Source organism: Rattus norvegicus, chromosome 15, assembly GCF_036323735.1.
Source record: "Rattus norvegicus strain BN/NHsdMcwi chromosome 15, GRCr8, whole genome shotgun sequence".
In the NCBI taxonomy this organism is placed as follows: Eukaryota; Metazoa; Chordata; class Mammalia; order Rodentia; family Muridae; genus Rattus; species Rattus norvegicus.
The window spans coordinates 18,032,395-18,049,600 of NC_086033.1; the positions used below are offsets into that span (position 1 = coordinate 18,032,395).

Sequence of the window (17,206 nt, forward strand, 5' to 3'; positions counted from 1 at the left end):
TGCTCCTCTCAGAAAGCCCCGACCACCTGACCCCAGCTTTTCAGTGTCCGAATGTTTATTTTTATTTCATTCCTTCACAGCCCCAGTCAAGTCAATCCCTGGGTCCTTGCAAGGATGCAGCAAGCTCTTCTCTCCCATGCCCATCTGCCAGGATCCAATATACACCACAGCACAATAGTCAGCTGAACATGGACTGGAATATCAGAAACCAGGAACTAAAATGAGTTTTCCCTTCAAGTTGCCCTTATGTTGTACCTTGTCACAGAAGCACTGAGTTTCTACATGAAGTACTGCCCAGTCCCCAGTGAAAAAACTCTTCAGAGACCTGTCTCTGTCAATCACTTGCTAAAACAATATAAAGATTATCTGATAGAGATGAATGCAACTTTTGTTAGTATCACTGCATACAGACAACATTGCTCTGTAAACACTTTGGGTGACTAAAAACCATTCAAAGCCAACGTGAAAGCAATCACTGGCTTCTCAATTCTGATTTGGCAAAGCAACAAGCATGGTGGCACTTTGGGACTCTTTTACATGAGACAAGTGGGAGTCATCAAGATAGTTCAATGGGTACAAGATTGACCACCTGAGTTTGAACTCACAAACCTATATAAATGTGAAACTGACTACACATGCACGTGTGTGTGGGCATGTGCGCTCTCTCTCTCTCTCTCTCTCTCTCTCTCTCTCTCTCTCTCTCTCACACACACACACACACACACACACACCAGCTTTTAAAATTGTAATGAGAGAAATAGAAAGTTGAAAAGGCTGTATGACATCACACCAATATGATGTGGTGCCAAGCCAGGACCTGCTTTAAATTTGAGGTTTTCTTTTGCAAAATGGAGGAGTTAGACAGAAAGGCTTTTAAGATGTCCATTTCTGATCTCTGAGCCTGAGGCTGAAGTTCTAGCTGGTCAAGCCTCGTACCTTTTCTGTTTCAAAGGCATGGGTCTCTGATTGCCAATTCAGAAGGGGTTGCCTGGGCCCTAAGATTCTCAAGGAGGTATCTCGTCTCCACCTCTGAATTCATAGCTGCTGAGAAGGTCTGACTTCTCTCTTTAGTCCTGTCTGTTGTCTGGCGTTAGGGACAAGTGTCTGGTGCTTAGCCTGCTTCTTAATTCTTCCCGTGGAAAGGACCCATGTTAACTTTAATTCAGCTTATCACCTTATAAAACCATGAGGGAGGCTAGAGGCTGAGCACGCGGAGTCCCCTCACCCCACAGTCCCAAGTTGTCATACTTTATTTAACACCCCTTCATCCAGGCTGATTTAGCAGCCATGGCTGCCACCGTACCCTCAATTTTCATTTCTGTCCCCTGCTGTTCCTCTTGTGAACAGTGATGCATTACAATTTCCAGGTGCCTCGGGCTGCACATCCTTTCAAGATATAATCAGCTGAAAATAAGATTTTTTTTCCCCCATCGGAGGCTGAGTCCAACATCACTACCCACCTATTACCAAGCCCGTATAATTAAAATAAGCATCTCTCTCTCTCTCTCTCTCTCTCTCTCTCTCTCTCTCTCTCTCTCACACACACACACACACACACACACACACACACAAAACCATCATCTTGATGCAAAAATAATTTCAGGATTAAAATTTCAAAGGATCACTGACTACAGTGAAAATGTAAGTTGCAACAGTATTGTCAGAGACGAAAGAGGGGAAACAGGAGGGTTCCTCAGAAAATACCTGGGTAACATAGCCTGTTGACTTGAAAGCCATTTCATAGAGTACAATCCAGTTTCCTGGTTAATCTGTTGGGACTGTGTTTGTGTAAACATATAAACATTTTGAGTAACATCTAATCATGAAGACTATTTCAAAGCTCCTGGCTGAGGGTAGGTATCGGTATTGTGCTGTGTTACACTCAGCAAATATTGCACTGTCACTGTAGAACTCAGCTCTAGGTCTCTTCCTGGTTACATTATTCCCTGAGTTGTGGATTTTGCCTCTCATCTATTGAATATGATCAAAGGTGATGTGATGTCACCCCCATAAGTATGTTTCCTATAGTGTCCTACCTTGCTGGGGGATGCCCTTCGTTTAAAGCGTTTGTAGCAAAATTTTTTTTTTGATCTAGTAGTAGAAAACTAACACATACCCCAAAGTGATTTGAGGAGGGGAGAGCTGGTGAGAAATTTCTTTCATAAAATTCATACTTATGGGCAAGTGGGATGCTTGTGAACTATCATATAATGAGCTTCAACTGCCTGGATCCACCTGTGTTGTAATTGCTCTGTGTATTTTTGGCACCTCGGTCTGGTCTGCTAAGAGCACCAGCATAGACTGGTGTCAGCTCATTTTCCTCAGTAAAACACAGTGTCGAACTTATGATTTGCTAATATCCTCTGTTGTGATAAATACTAAGCTCCAGCCCCCCACGTCCCAGTGAGGCCTTCCACACTTTCCACGCATTCACAACAAATCAGAAAAGTAACGTCTGCCCCCATCCTGCCAGCCCTAGCTGCAGATAGGAAGACATTTTGAATTTCCCACCACAAAACATCCGTGTTGCCAAGGCCAAAAGCTGCAGGTCTGAAGACGTGATTTCACATGCAGCAGCCTCAGTATTGTGTTTGGGAAGAACTAAAAGCCGCATGCCTGTATGCAACACATAGCCAGAAAAAGTTAAACACAGCTCCAGAAAGGGTTAATGTTGTTCTAGTGAAAGCGTGGGGAGAGCAGCCTGCGTGGGAGTGAATGGGCTCCAGCCTCACTTCCATGAACTCAACATGGGATGTAGAGAAGACCTTAAGAGGAGCGAGAAAGAAGAGGCTTCAAAGTGAGACAACTAACACATATCTGGTGGCTCAATGTAGTTCCCAAGGGAAGAAAAGAAGGGACGTACCATGGGGGGGGGGCACATGCAAGCATGATACTGTCCAACAGCAGTTCACAACCTGTAATGCATGACCCCTTTGGAGGGTCTACTTTCTCAGGGTTTGCATAACCGATATCCTGAGTAACCAATATTTACTTTATGATTTATAATAATAGCAAAAATATAATCATGAAGTAGCAGTGAAAATAATTTGATGATTGTGGGGTCACCATAACATGAGGAACTGTTTTCATGGGTCAAAGCATTGGGAAGGTTGAGAAACTCTTGTAGGAGACTCAAAAGACAGAAAAGTGGTTTGAAAACTTGATCTGCAGTAAAATATTCTTCTTAAAAAGGATATTTCACCATCCTTCTTTAGTAAAAAAGCTTCAACAGAAAATATAATTAAAACATAAAGGAATGCCAGAGGTCATAAATTCAGGCTGAATTTTTATATAGATGTCTAATAATAATGACTTTACTCCAAGACAGGTTAAGCAATGTGGGTAAGATCTCAAGTAGGTGTGTTGTAGAGGAAGGAGTTTAGACAAAATCTCAAGTCCAGGTATTAGGGACTTGACCTTGAACAAGTGACAGTGCTCAAAGATGGTGAAACTTTAAGCAGAAGAACCTAAATTCTGATGGGGTATCAGAGACATTAGGACCTGGCCCTTTCTTGCCTGTGTCCCTATTTTCTTCCTAGCTGCCATGATATTAGCAAGTTGCTTTTGTACATACTCTGAACCATGCAGCACTGCTCTGACACAAGCCCTAGCCAGGAGAATACATGGTGGACTAGAACCTCTAAATCTATAAGACAAATAAACTTTCCCACACTTTAAACTAATTACCCTAGGCATTTTGTTACAGTAACAGAAAGCAACAACATAGCTGGTAATTTAAGAACCATAAGAGTTATCTCAATTTATAGGATTATCTGTGTTTAGATGGATCCATAGAGAAATCTGCTGAAATTCAAAGTAAACAAATATTAAAGTATGTTTTTTTATATTTACATAGTAGCTATAATCCTGGAAAATATATTATCTAATAAAAATATTTATACCTAGTGTATAAGTTAGTTCCAGGTCCAAGCAGGCATAAATGTGTTTTCACTGTTTTGCATGTTACAGGAAACAAGACTTTTCAGTGTAAAGAACTTTCTAGAACATTTGGCATCTCAAACATTTGCTATACATCACAAGTTAGTGGACCTTTAATGACATTACATCACACAACTGCCCAGAGGTTTCTAACAAGCTTTCCAGGGAATGGCACCATTGATACCAAGGAAACCATGCTTCTCTTTGTTGGTCTGTCTCTCTCTGTCTCTCTGTCTGTCTCTTTGTGTCTCTGCCTGTCTATCTCTCTCTCTGTCTCTCTGTCTGTCTGTCTCTCTCCTCCATGCATTTTTTTCAAGACCCCATTTATTATTGTAGTTCTGGCTGTCATGGACCAGACTGGCCTCAAACCCAGAGATTCATCTGCCTCTGCCTTTTGAGTACTGGGATTAAAGACACGCACACCACTACTACTGTGCCTGGAATCCTTAAGGACTATGTTCTCAGGGAAGAGAATGGAATCTTCTGGAAGAGTCTTAGCAGAGGAAATTGGAGTTCACACGTGGGATAAAGGCTCAGCATGCCGGGAGGATCAAGGATCACAAGCAATCAATCACCATTCAGAGACCTGATTGCCAATGCTGTAGACTAGGGTCAGACAGAAGTAGATGTTCTGACCCTGCATATATGCACTGCTTCCTGCTTCAGACTTACTGTGGGGAAGTACACAATGGCTACTTAGCATCCCTGAGATTGGAGTTCTTAAACTTTAGTAAGTGTTTCAATATGGACGTCTCAGGGTTATATCACACAGGAGATCTGTGTTACAGAATCTAGTGTAATGCCCCACAGGAAGGTCTATTGCCAGGTCCATCACCATTCCCTTATTCTTGCAGTCTGTAGTCTTATTGGAAGAGTGTAGGCAAGCCATGATCACTTCAAACAAGCTCACATAATTCCCAGTCTTCATTCTTGTCCAGTGAGAAGCACAAGAGGCTAGCATCCTAAACATCAAGTCTCTCAGGACCAATTTCCCCTCAGTCACATAGGATCTCCTCAGTAGATTTGTCTTCTCTGACACTCACTGCCCTCTTCAGTAAACACTCTCCAGCCAGCGGCATCCATCTGTGGTCATTCTAAGGAAAACCAGTAAAAAATAACTCATAAAAAACACATAGTAACTATTTTACTATCAGGGTTACAGAAACCCATAGATGACGGCCATGCAACAGTACTATTTTTGCCACTTAATTAATAAATGCTATCATGTAATTATTCCTGCTAACAGAGATTCCACACAGAATAGTGATTAAATGGGTCTGCCCGGTGGCCAGTTTTCTGTTTGGCTGTGCACTTCTGGGGTCATTTTAGATACCAGGTGTGAGTTTCTAACTCTGTTTCTTCAACTTGACAACTTTTAGACAGAACAGTTGCTGAAGAGTGTTGTTCTGGAAGGTAGCTTCACATTATCTGTTGGAGCAAGCCTTTATCTCCAATATGAGTAAATGGTACAAACCTCTGCTGATATTTAATTGTTTATTTAATAACTTAATTAATTATAATAGTGTCAAGTGGCTGTGATATATGGGTGTCTATAATGTGTGAGCTTTCCTGATAGAAAATGAATGGGACCTCAGAGTTCCAGGAAACTCTCATCATGTGGAAGCCTTGATTTGGGCTTCGCCTGGACCCCGAGGATTTTGTATAAGTGCAGTAGATAGTATATGTGTATCAGAAAAGTTTTGTTAGCCACATTTCCAATTTTATTTTTGAAGTGGTAGTAAGACTTTATGAGAAATATATACTCATCTTTATGTTAGAAGTCAATATATTGGTGGTTAAGAAATTTGCATCTTTCATACGTTTTGAGAATTAACAGTTTTCCTCATGCAATGCAGAATCTCTCCACAGGACTCAGCTTCCTTGGGGGAACTGTTAATACTTTTTAGCCACCATAGAAGGCAAAAGTCAGGCTGGTATGAAATGTGCATGTTTCTGCATTCTTGTTTCCCTTTGCTCACAGAGCACCAGTTGGATGAAATCATAGCTATTCAGCTGGTCATTCCCCTATGACTGCAAGTTGCTCGGTGCTTACAAAAGCCAGTATCGACTATGTGTAGAAATATCTGCAATGAGATGCTTCATGGCTGACATCTCTCATTCATAATTATTGCAAAGTCAGTCTTCTTGGGCATAGTCAATAGCCAGTCAATATTTCTATTATAAACTGGAACATGGTAAATGACTAGGGCAGAAACACACAACAGAAATATATACTCAATGGAGCACATAGATGAGCGCATTAGAGTTGGACAGAAATATGAAATGATGAACCAACCAAAGGCAAACAGAGAGCACTGCTTTCTGAACTCTGTTTGCCATGGCTGGAAACAAAGCTACTTTACAATGATTCAGTCGTGGGTCATCTGCATTGTCAACTTAACTGGATTTATAATCACCCAAGAGACAAACCTCTGGGAACATCGTCTCTACACAGGATTGAGTGAGACTGCATTAACTCCAGTCTCTCAAAGTCCCTACTGAATATAGAGGAGAGAGTGGACTGAACAACCACTCACCTTTCTGCCTCCTGATTGTGGACATGATGTGACCCATTGCCTCATGGTCCCACTGCCATAGCTAGAGCCCGAGGGACGGCCTCAGAACCATGCCTCCCCCACCACAATGAATCATGCCTTCAGACTGTCACCATAAATGAACCCTTCCTTCTTAGCTAATTCTGTCAGGTGTTTCGTCATAGAAATGAGAAAAGTAACTAATGCAGATGGGGTGCTGCTGAACAGCCTCACTGGAGCATAATCTATACAGAGCATATCAAAGCTCCAACCTGCAGCAGTTGGCTTAGCGCCATGATGATTGCCCATATCCTCACAGGAGATCACAGTTTAAATGGGCCTGAGCAGCATAGGTAGCATGTATGTGTCTGCATGTGTATGTCAGCATGTATACATGTGTGTGTATACATGGATATGTCTGTGCATGCTTGTGTGTGTGTGTGTGTGTGTGTGTGTGTGTGTGTGTGTGTGTTCCCATATACCCTGTAAGTCAGCCAGTGCTTAATTCTGTGCACATGCTACTGCAGGGAGTTTTCTTGTTAAATCAACATACATGGGTGGGTCTAAGCAATGCAAGTTAGCAAACAAGAGCACAGAAAAGAGAACCGAGGTTTTAGCACTGCTATGGTGACCCTCCTCGGCAACAGAGAGATGCTCTCAGAGCTGGATGATGAAGCAGCTCAGTAACCTCAGACATCAGGTTAGCTTAGGATCAGTCACCTGTGTGGGATTTCCTTGCACTGTGTACAAGTGCAAGCACAGCAATGTGAGCATTACCAGAAGGTTCCCATACACCTTGTAAGTCAGACAATGGTTAACATTTTGCGCACACTTTACTGGGGGGGGCAGTTCCTTGTTAAATCAACATTTGGTAAATATTTCTTCACAGTAAATAACCAAACAAGGACATTAGGGAATCTCGGTTTGGTGAATATCCTTTATACTCAGAGTTTCACAGAAAATGCTTCTAGATGCCATTACTCACAGCATGATGGATGTCACTACTGAGCTTAATTTAGGTAATTTTCCTGCTGCTTTAGTGTACTAGCACAGAAATGAGTATTAATTTACTGTGCTAATCTTTAATTAGAAATGAACTTGGTCTGAAATAGCTGATACTGAAAGCTCAGCGACTCTTGCAAAATAAAAGGTACTTATCGACATATGTGCACACACACACACACACAGACATGCATATTCACATGTACGCATACACATACAGACACATCTATGCAGACACACACTTGCAGACACATACATTGGCATACACATCCACATCCACATGCACACACACAGGCATACACACAAAAATGTGTGTATATACACGCAGGCACACACACATATAAACACATACAGGCACATAAACATTCATGAAGACACACTTACATACACATCCTACCCCTCACCTACCTTATACACCCCTGTGTATGCCTCACATTTCTCACGTGTGACCCCACAAACACACACACACACACACATCTGCACCTCCTACTTCCTCCCTACACCTTCATCTCTCTATCACTTTCATCACTGGATATTTACTATATGGATGGATATCAATTTTGAATATGCTACTAGCAAACATAACTGATACCATAATGTGGCAGCTTATTTCATAAGCAAACAGACTTAGAGATGAATAGACGGTTGAAGAGATCCTCAGAAAATACTCTAAGGGTTTTGTAGGTAGAGCAAGCTCAAGTGCATTGGATTTCTGCAACAATAGAATCAGTGGGTTGTTCTTAACAACAGGCTTGCTTGAAGAATGACTTGAATGGTGTTTTCCATAACACCTCCTGCTACCGAGGAGTCAGGGTTTAGAAATGTTTGCTTACCCATCTAAGAGGCATTCATTCACTCTAAAAATATTGACTGTCTGCTGTAGGACAGCTCTCTTCTAGGGGGGAGGATGCTGTGATGGCAGAACAAAGCTCTTCCCACAAAGGAGTTTAGTTCAAGAGAAATATAAGAGCTCATGCAGACAGACCTGAAGACATGGGCCTATAATCCTAGCTCCTCCTAGGGAAGCTGAGGTAGAAAAGTACAGTTTGGTCAACTTAGTCAGACCCTGTCGCCAAATGAAGGGTTAAAAAAAAGGCTGGGGTTGTAACTTAGCACAAGAATATTTGCTCAGCATGTGGAAGGCCTGGGAATCTATCTCCCTAGACAAACAAAAACTACTGTGATGGTGGAAAAAAGAATGGCCTCATGGGCTAGCAGATGTGAATGCTTCATAGCACTGAAGAATTAGGAGGTGTGGCCTTGTTGGAGGTAGTGGGCTTTGAGGCTTTGAAAAGCCCAGGCCAGGTCCAATGCCTCCCTTCTGCTGGATGTACATCTGGAACTCTGTTACTTTTCCATCACATGTTTATCTGCATGTCATCATGCTTCCCACCACGATGACAATGGACAAACTCTGAAACTGTAAACATGCCCCAATTAAATGTTTTCTCTTACAGCAGTTACCTTTTTCATGGTGCCTCTTTCCAGCTACCGAACACTGACTAATGCACCACCTCATCCAAGAACCACATATCAAATAACATAAGGGCCATAGTTCCAAGTGTTGATTGAATTTTATATTCTGACCCCTGCTCTTAACCAATAGAAGTTGTTGCTCTCTGTTACAATAGAATATTCTACACATTTTGCCAAGTATTCAGTGTTGCTTACTCTTTAAGAGATACTGCTGTTAAGAAGTCAAAATAAAATTTTGTTAAAGCAAGCCACATGCTCACCCTAGCTCTCCCTTCCTCTTTCCTACCCCTCTCCCATGGTCCTCAGTCCATGCCACAGCTACTTGCCAATTTAATATCCATTCTTCTTTCCTGCCTTAATACAACAGGCCCAGCTTTGGTTTGGAACACTACTACTTAAAGAACAGAGGTTTGTAACAAGGGGTGATCATGTAACTATTTTCTGAGACATGAGTTGTAGGAAGCCACTAGTAGAACGGATAAGAGGGCTTGCTTTTTGTATGAAGTGGAGAGGTTCTGCTGGCCCATCATAGAGCCCAATTTATTGAAGCCATTCAGAAAGGTTGAAAAGTCATGGCACCAGAAGACTAGCGTCATCTGGATATATCAGAACCAGAGTTTGAATGTCTCACCCAAGACATGAGAAAAATTGCACCACCATTTGGTTCAACACTGTAATGGGGTGTTGTGCATATAACTGATGATAGTACCATTGGTACAAACTACAAAGTACACAGCCAATAATCCAATGTAGAGTATTCAACCTCTCCTCTAATGGAAAGTTGCACCACAGTGCAGTTTTACCACAGTGAGTTTATGGAAGAGGGGTCATCACTTTATGTAAAATAGAAAACAGACCACATTTGGTCCATCAGCTAGAACCCTGAGAGTTCCAAAGCCCAACCCCAACTAGCTCATGTGTCTTCTTTATAACAACACAGAAAATGACTACTGCTACCATTTGAAAGATGACCTGGTTGATGTTCATATACGTTATTGTTTGTTGGGCTGATCTTGGGAGCCCAAACGAAATAATTCTGAAGCTCCAGTTTCTTCAGAATCATTTCAGGACACCATCTTTCATTACATTATTAAGTCCTTCAACTTTCAAGTCCTTTGGACTTTCAAACAGAACAGCATTCTGTCAAACTTGCTTCCAAGTGCCAGGAATACACAGAACAAATGCAAAGCTTTCTTACCTGTCACCCCATATCTAAGAGTGGGATTTTCAGTCACCAAGCCTAGAAGTTACCAAGGTCCTCTTCCCTTGGACTTATTCTGACCATAGTACAGTAGTATTGTGGACTGGCAAACATCATAAAAGGAGGAAGGTTCTGGGAGGATGCACAGGTTCAGGGATATCACTATGGTTGGCAGATGAGAAACAGACAGAACACCATCTAGGTGCTTCTTTAAACTTGTCTCTTCTTTCTGCTTAAACATCCTTTTTTCTAGCAGAGAACTTGAGCCTCTAGAGATAGACTGATCCTCTTCTCTTTCCTGGATTAATTCTCTGTCACCATTTGAGAGGAAAAGAAATTTCTTTCAAGTCTTTCGATATTTAATCAGTTGATCTTTTTTTTTTTACTTTGTTCTAGACCATCATCAGTTCTCGAAACCCCTTTGGAGGCTGAAGGATCTTACCAAAGGATTCTCCTACAACCATCAGAAAACACATGCATCTACAATATATTTTATAACAGCAAAATTATAATTATGAAGCAGCAACAGAAAGAATTTTATGATTGGGGTCACCACAACATGAGGAACTATATTAAAGGGTTGTAGTATTAGGAGGTTGAGAACCACTGTTCCAGATTTAATATCTACACACACACACACACACACACACACACACACACACACACACACACACACACACCATACCACATCTTTACATGCTGATCTTAGTTATGACCCACCTAGTCATCAATTCCAATTAGACCTGCTGCTGAAGCATTCTTTCACTAGTATTAGAACCTATTTCTCCAGGATTACAATGTACACTGAAAAACATTGGTGCTGGGAATCCCCTAAGTCTCCAGATTCAGATTGGGACTGCTAAGATACCTGATCTTGTGAACTGAAGGACTACAGGATTCTTGACTTTTCCAACTGGGCATAGTCATTGCTGGAATATCTGGACCATAGGCAGTATATGCTGTCCCTGAAAAATAGTCTTAACTCTAGGAAGCTCAGTCTTGCTGGTCTCTTCTTAATCACTGCTGTTTCTCAGCTCTGGCTAAACATTGGTTGTCCCACTAAAGCAAAGGATTTACTAGATTTGTGGTGGTTTCCTGTGAATCACAGCTGATTCTTTAGCAACACAGAAATTACAGATTCTTAATTCAAAATACTGAATGGCCATGATAGGGTTCATAGGGGAGCCCCAAACTTTCCTTTAAAACTTCCCAAGCCAGCCCTCCAGGGTTTTCATTACGTTCAAAATTGTTACCATCTAAGCTCCCACTGAACAGCTCCCTGCACTCTAAGCACTTGGGCTTTTCCAGCCCAAAGTTTGAAAGTTCTACCGTAATGCAAACATATTCACGTCTGTCACAGCAATACTCTACTCCTGGTATCAATTTTTGTCTTAATTAGCATTTGTATGATATATTATAGGCTATGATAAAACATTATAATCAAGAAATAAGTTAGGAGAAAGGGTTTATTTCATCATGTAGCCCATCATCCCTCAAAGTTAGGGAATGAACACAAGGAAAGACCCTAGAGTCAAGAACTGCTGATGCAGAGGCCATGAAGGATTACTGCTTATTAGTTTGATTCTCATAGCTTGATCAACCTTCTTCCTTATTCACCCCCAGGACCATATGCCCAGGGATGGCATCACCCACAGTCAGCTTGACTTCCCTATCTCATCAGTAAAGAAAATGTACCACGGGCTTGCCCAGAGGCCTATCTGTTAGGCTATTTTTTCAGTTGGGTTCCTTTTATTAAAAAGACCATAGCTTGTGTCACCTTGACATGAACCTAGTCAGCACACTTTCTAAGGTTTGGAATACCCAAGGCAGGACTATTCAGGGTGGAGAGGAAGTCTGAAAATGGGAGGCACCAGGGACCCAGAGCCTCTAGAGGACTCCCACTACTGCAGCTCCTTCCATATCCTTGATGGGAGCAATTCGTTTGCTTCATTAAAGTGTGTGGGTTTTGTTCTTTTTTCTCTGGTGTTTCTCTGTCCTGGTCAATCTGCGTCTCACTTGCACCTGGTTCCTCAGGGTCTGTGACTGTTATTTTGAGTACAGGACCCTCGGGATTTTGTTTACTTTCACTCTGAGGCAGCTGTCTGCCTTCCTATCCCCCAACCCCTTCACCCTTCCATCCTTTTACCCCACCCCACTCCAGTTCTTTATCTCTCACTGTATCAGTGGTTCTTTCTCTCCAAAAGTTGCTTTACATTCCTGGCCAAGTGGGTCTCCTTTCCAGGACAGATCAGAAGGCATACTTGGCAGTGGCCCTGGGTGGTCCAGAGTCCCATTGTGTTTTCTTGGATTAGAAAATTATAAAGAAAAGAATGGCATTTAATTATACCTCTATAACTAAAAATTTCATAATTGTTAATTTGATATTTCCATATATTCATTGCTAGGAAAAATATGGAACTAAATTTGAACCTATTTCCCTTCAAAAGAAATACGAGAAAATTCCAGACTCACACACAGAATCTTTGCCTACCATCACCAGTCCCATCTTCAACTATTTCCTCCTTCAAAGTCTTCTCCTTTTCTCTGAAACACCACCTCTAATAATTTTTATATGTAGTCTTATTGTCCTTTAAAAATGCTTCAACATCTGTCTCTCTCTATGGAAACATACAGTATTGATTTTTGTGTTTTTCAAGTTCAGATTTGACCCAGGCAGGGCATTAGTCTTCCAAGAACTGTTTCACTTAAGCCACATGCATATCATTTTTAAAAACACTTAAAAAAAACCTTTTAGCCAACCAGAATGAAAGTGACTCTCTCAATTGGAAAAGAGACATTCGAAAAATCAAAAAGAAAAAGTACATTTAATGGCAGAACATCAGAAGAGGTTTGAAAGCTAGCAATAGCAGCTGTCACTACATCTGTTCGTCAGATTCAAAGCAGTGGTAGGAGGTTTAAAAAATGTAAAAAGGCATCAGGGTTAGTTGTAAAAGAAAAAATATAATTCTGTTATAATTCATACACAGTATGATTATGCATTTCTTGCAATCCAAGAGAGGGCTGGAGTGGTGGCTTACCAGGTAAAGGCACATGTTGCCAAGCCTGATGACATGAGGTCAACTCCTGACACCCCTCGGTGGAAGAAGGTAAGGGCCTCTGACAAGTTGTTCTTGGACCTGTACACACGCACACCCATGCTTCTTCCCACATGTACACACACACACACACACAAATACATTTGTGGAATTTTCAAGAAATTCACTTCGAAAAGCCAAGAGAATCAATACACAAAACTGTGATCGAAACAGTTGGTATGAGGGTATAAACAAGTAAAACTGTAACTTTTAAAGGACTGAACAATTTTTTTTTCTTAAACACAATACAAACTCTAACTCTGCAACTGACGGTAAAGACCAAGCACAGCTTACAACTACCATATTATCAGAAACTGCAAATAAAGTGCAATGTTAGCTCCAGGGCAGCAAGCAACATTAGTAATGTACATATCTGACAGTGACTAATGAGTAGATGAAGACTCTATAGATTGTTACAAATGGACAATCGATACAGAACCGAATGGCAGGAAGACATATCTGCATTTCACCCATTTCATTACCTAGCACCTGTATCAGATTACTGTACTACTGCTAAAAGTCTCTAAGGGTCCCCAGTTAGATTCTGACTTATATACACAATGTCTCACATTCATTTGAAGGACAAAAATTATAAGTATGAAGACATCATGTGCTGAGAAAGACAGAGGGCATCATAAGCTTTCACACATATCTGGGGTCACGGTCGTGGTGTGACTTTGGAAGTAGATAGCAGTTCTTTGTTAAATCACACATGGGTGTTGTCTATTCTGGTTACTGTAATCTTATATGTATGTATGCCCAATTGTGTGGTCTCTAATCGCCATAAGAAATAAATAACTCATGTTATAGCTTTATTTATAAAACCAAAAGTCTACAAAGTGATATACATATTTACTAATAGAAGATCCCATTAAAACACACACACAGGAAATCCCATGTAATGTTCCAACTAGAATAAAATACTACTGAGTGTTTAAAAGACTCCTACTGTACCTTCCTGTGTCAAAAAAAATTCCACCAAAGGAGTCTGTGAAGAGATATGGTTATGGTTATGTAATCTAAAATTTTATTTATTTAGATATTAAAAGATATTTAGATATTAAAAGACAAATTTTCTATATTCATTAATGTTAGATGTAGCATGCAACAAAATTACAGGAAAAATATATGAAAAATAAACATCAAATTCAAAGTAACATTTCTCAGGAAGGAGAGAGAGGAAGAGGGTTGAGGACTCTAACCTGCTCTGATAGTTAGGCTTACTACTGTGATGAAATGCCATGACCAAAGCTTCTTGGGGAGGAAAGAGTTTATTTGACTTAAGCATCCACATTATTCTTTACCATCAACAGAAATTAGGACAAGAACTAAAGCCGGGCAGGAACCTGGAGGCAGAAGCTAATGCAGAGATCATGGAGGCATGCTACTTATTGGCTTTTGCCCTGCAGATTACTCAGCCTATTTTCTTTTCTTTTTTTTCATCTTTATTAAATTGGGTATTTCTTATTTACATTTCGATTGTTATTCCCTTTCTCGATTTCCAGACCACCATCTCCCTAACCCCTCCCCATCCCCTTCTCTATGGGTGTTCCCCTCCCCACCTTCCCCCCATTACCACCCTACCCACAACAATCACGTTCACTGGGGGTTCAGTCTTGGCACGACCAAGGGCTTCTCCTTCCACTGGTGCCCTTACTAGGATATTGATTGCTACCTATGAACCTTTGGGTAGTGGCTTAGTCCCTGGAAGCTCTGGTTGGTTGGCATTGTTGTTCATATGGGGTCTCAAGCCCCTTCAAGCTCTTTCAGTCCTTTCTAAGATTCCTCCAACGGGGGTCCCGTTTTCAGTTCAGTGGTTTGCTGCTGGCATTCGCCTCTGTATTTGCCGTATTCTGGCTGTGCCTCTCAGGAGAGATCTATATCCGGATCCTGTCAGCCTACACTTCTTTGCTTCATCCATCTTATCTAGTTTGGTGGCTGTATATGTATGGGCCACATGTGGGGCAAGCTCTGAATGGGTGTTCCTTCTGCCTCTGTTCTAAACTTTGCCTCCCTATTCCCTGCCAAGGGTATTCTTGTTCCCCTTTTGAAGAAGGAGTGAAGCATTCACATTTTGGTCATCCTTCTTGAGTTTCATGTGTTCTGTGCATCTAGGGTAATTTGAGCATTTGGGCTAATATCCACTTATCAATGAATGCATACCATGTGTGTTTTTCTGTGATTGGGTTACCTCACTCAGGATGACATTTTCCAGTTCCTTCCATTTGCCTATGAATTTCATAAAGTCATTGTTTTTGATAGCTGAGTAATATTCCATTGTGTAGATGCACCACATTTTCTGTATCAATTCCTCTGTTGAAGGGCATCTGAGATCTTTCCAGCTTCTGGCTATTATAAATAAGGCTGCTATGAACATAGTGGAGCATGTGTCTTTGTTATATGTTGGGGCATCTTTTGGGTATATGCCCAAGAGAGGTATAGCTGGATCCTCAGGTAGTTCAATGTCCGATTTTCTGAGGAACCTCCAGACTGATTTCCAGAATGGTGGTACCAGTTTACCATCCCACCAACAATGGTGGAGTGTTCCTCTTTCTCCACACATCCTCGCCAGCATTTGCTGTCACCTGAGTTTTTGATCTTAGCCATTCTGACTGGTATGAGGTGGAATCTCAGGGTTGTTTTGATTTGCATTTCCCTGATGACTAAGGATGTTGAACATTTCTTTAGGTGCTTTAGGCCATTCGATAATCCTCAGCTGAGAATGTTTTGTTTAGCTCTGAACCCCATTTTTAATAGGGTTATTTGTCTCCCTGCAGTCGAACTTCTTGAGTTCTTTGTATTTTTTGGATATAAGCCCTCTATCTGTTGTAGGATTGGTAAAGATCTTTCCCCAATCTGTTGGTTGCTGTTTTATCCTAACAACAGTGTCCTTTGCCTTAGGGAAGCTTTGCAGTTCCATTTGCAGTTCCAAAGAGATCCCATTTGTTGATTCTTAAAAATATGGAAGCTTCACGAATTTGTGTGTCATCCTTGCGCAGGGGCCATGCTAATCTCTGTATTGTTCCAATGTTAGTATATGTGCTGTCAAAGTGGGCACCAGCCTATTTCCTTATAGAACCGGACCACCAGCCCAGGGAAGGCACCACCCCCAGTGGGCTGGACCCACCCCCATTAATCACTAGTTAAGAAAATATTCTATAGGCTTCTCTACAGCCCATTTTTATGGAAGCGTTTTCTTTTTTATTTTTATTTTTATTTTTTATTTTTTTTATTAACTTGAGTATTTCTTATATACATTTCGAGTGTTATTCCCTTTCCCGGTTTCCGGGCAAACATCCCCCTCCCCTCCCCTTTCTTATCGGTGTTCCCCTCCCCATCCTCCTCCGATTGCCGCCCTCCCCGAACAATCTAGTTCACTGGGGGTTCAGTCTTAGCAGGACCCAGGGCTTCCCCTTCCACTGGTGCTCTTACTAGGATATTCATTGCTACCTATGAGGTCAGAGTCCAGGGTCAGTCCATGTATAGTCTTTAGGGAGTGGCTTAGTCCCTGGAAGCTCTGGTTGCTTGGCATTGTTGTTCATAAGAGGTATCGGAGCCCCTTCTAGCTCTTCCAGTTCTTTCTCTGATTCCTTCAACGGGGGTCCTATTCTCAGTTCAGTGGCTTGCTGCTGGCATTCGCCTCTGTATTTGCTGTATTCTGGCTGTGTCTCTCAGGAGCGATCTACATCTGGCTTCTGTCGGCCTGCACTTCTTTGCTTCATCCATCTTGTCTAATTGGATGGCTGTATATGTATGGGCCACATGTGGGGCAGGCTCTGAATGGGTGTTCCTTCTGTGTCTGTTTTAATCTTTGCCTCTCTATTCCCTGCCAAGGGTATTCTTGTTCCCCTTTTAAAGAAGGAGTGAAGCATTCACATTTTGATCATCCGTCTTGAGTTTCATTTGTTCTAGGCATCTAGGGTAATTCAAGCATTTGGGCTAATAGCCACTTATCAATG

General features: G+C 41.5%; 1 non-coding gene across 1 annotated transcript; it reads right to left on the minus strand.

The window, feature by feature from the left end:
* Positions 1 to 16,201: 16,201 nt before the first annotated feature.
* LOC120097307 (U6 spliceosomal RNA) lies at positions 16,202 to 16,305 on the minus strand. The gene has a single exon (XR_005494517.1). It is a non-coding gene; the product is annotated as a U6 spliceosomal RNA (small nuclear RNA).
* Positions 16,306 to 17,206: the final 901 nt, after the last annotated feature.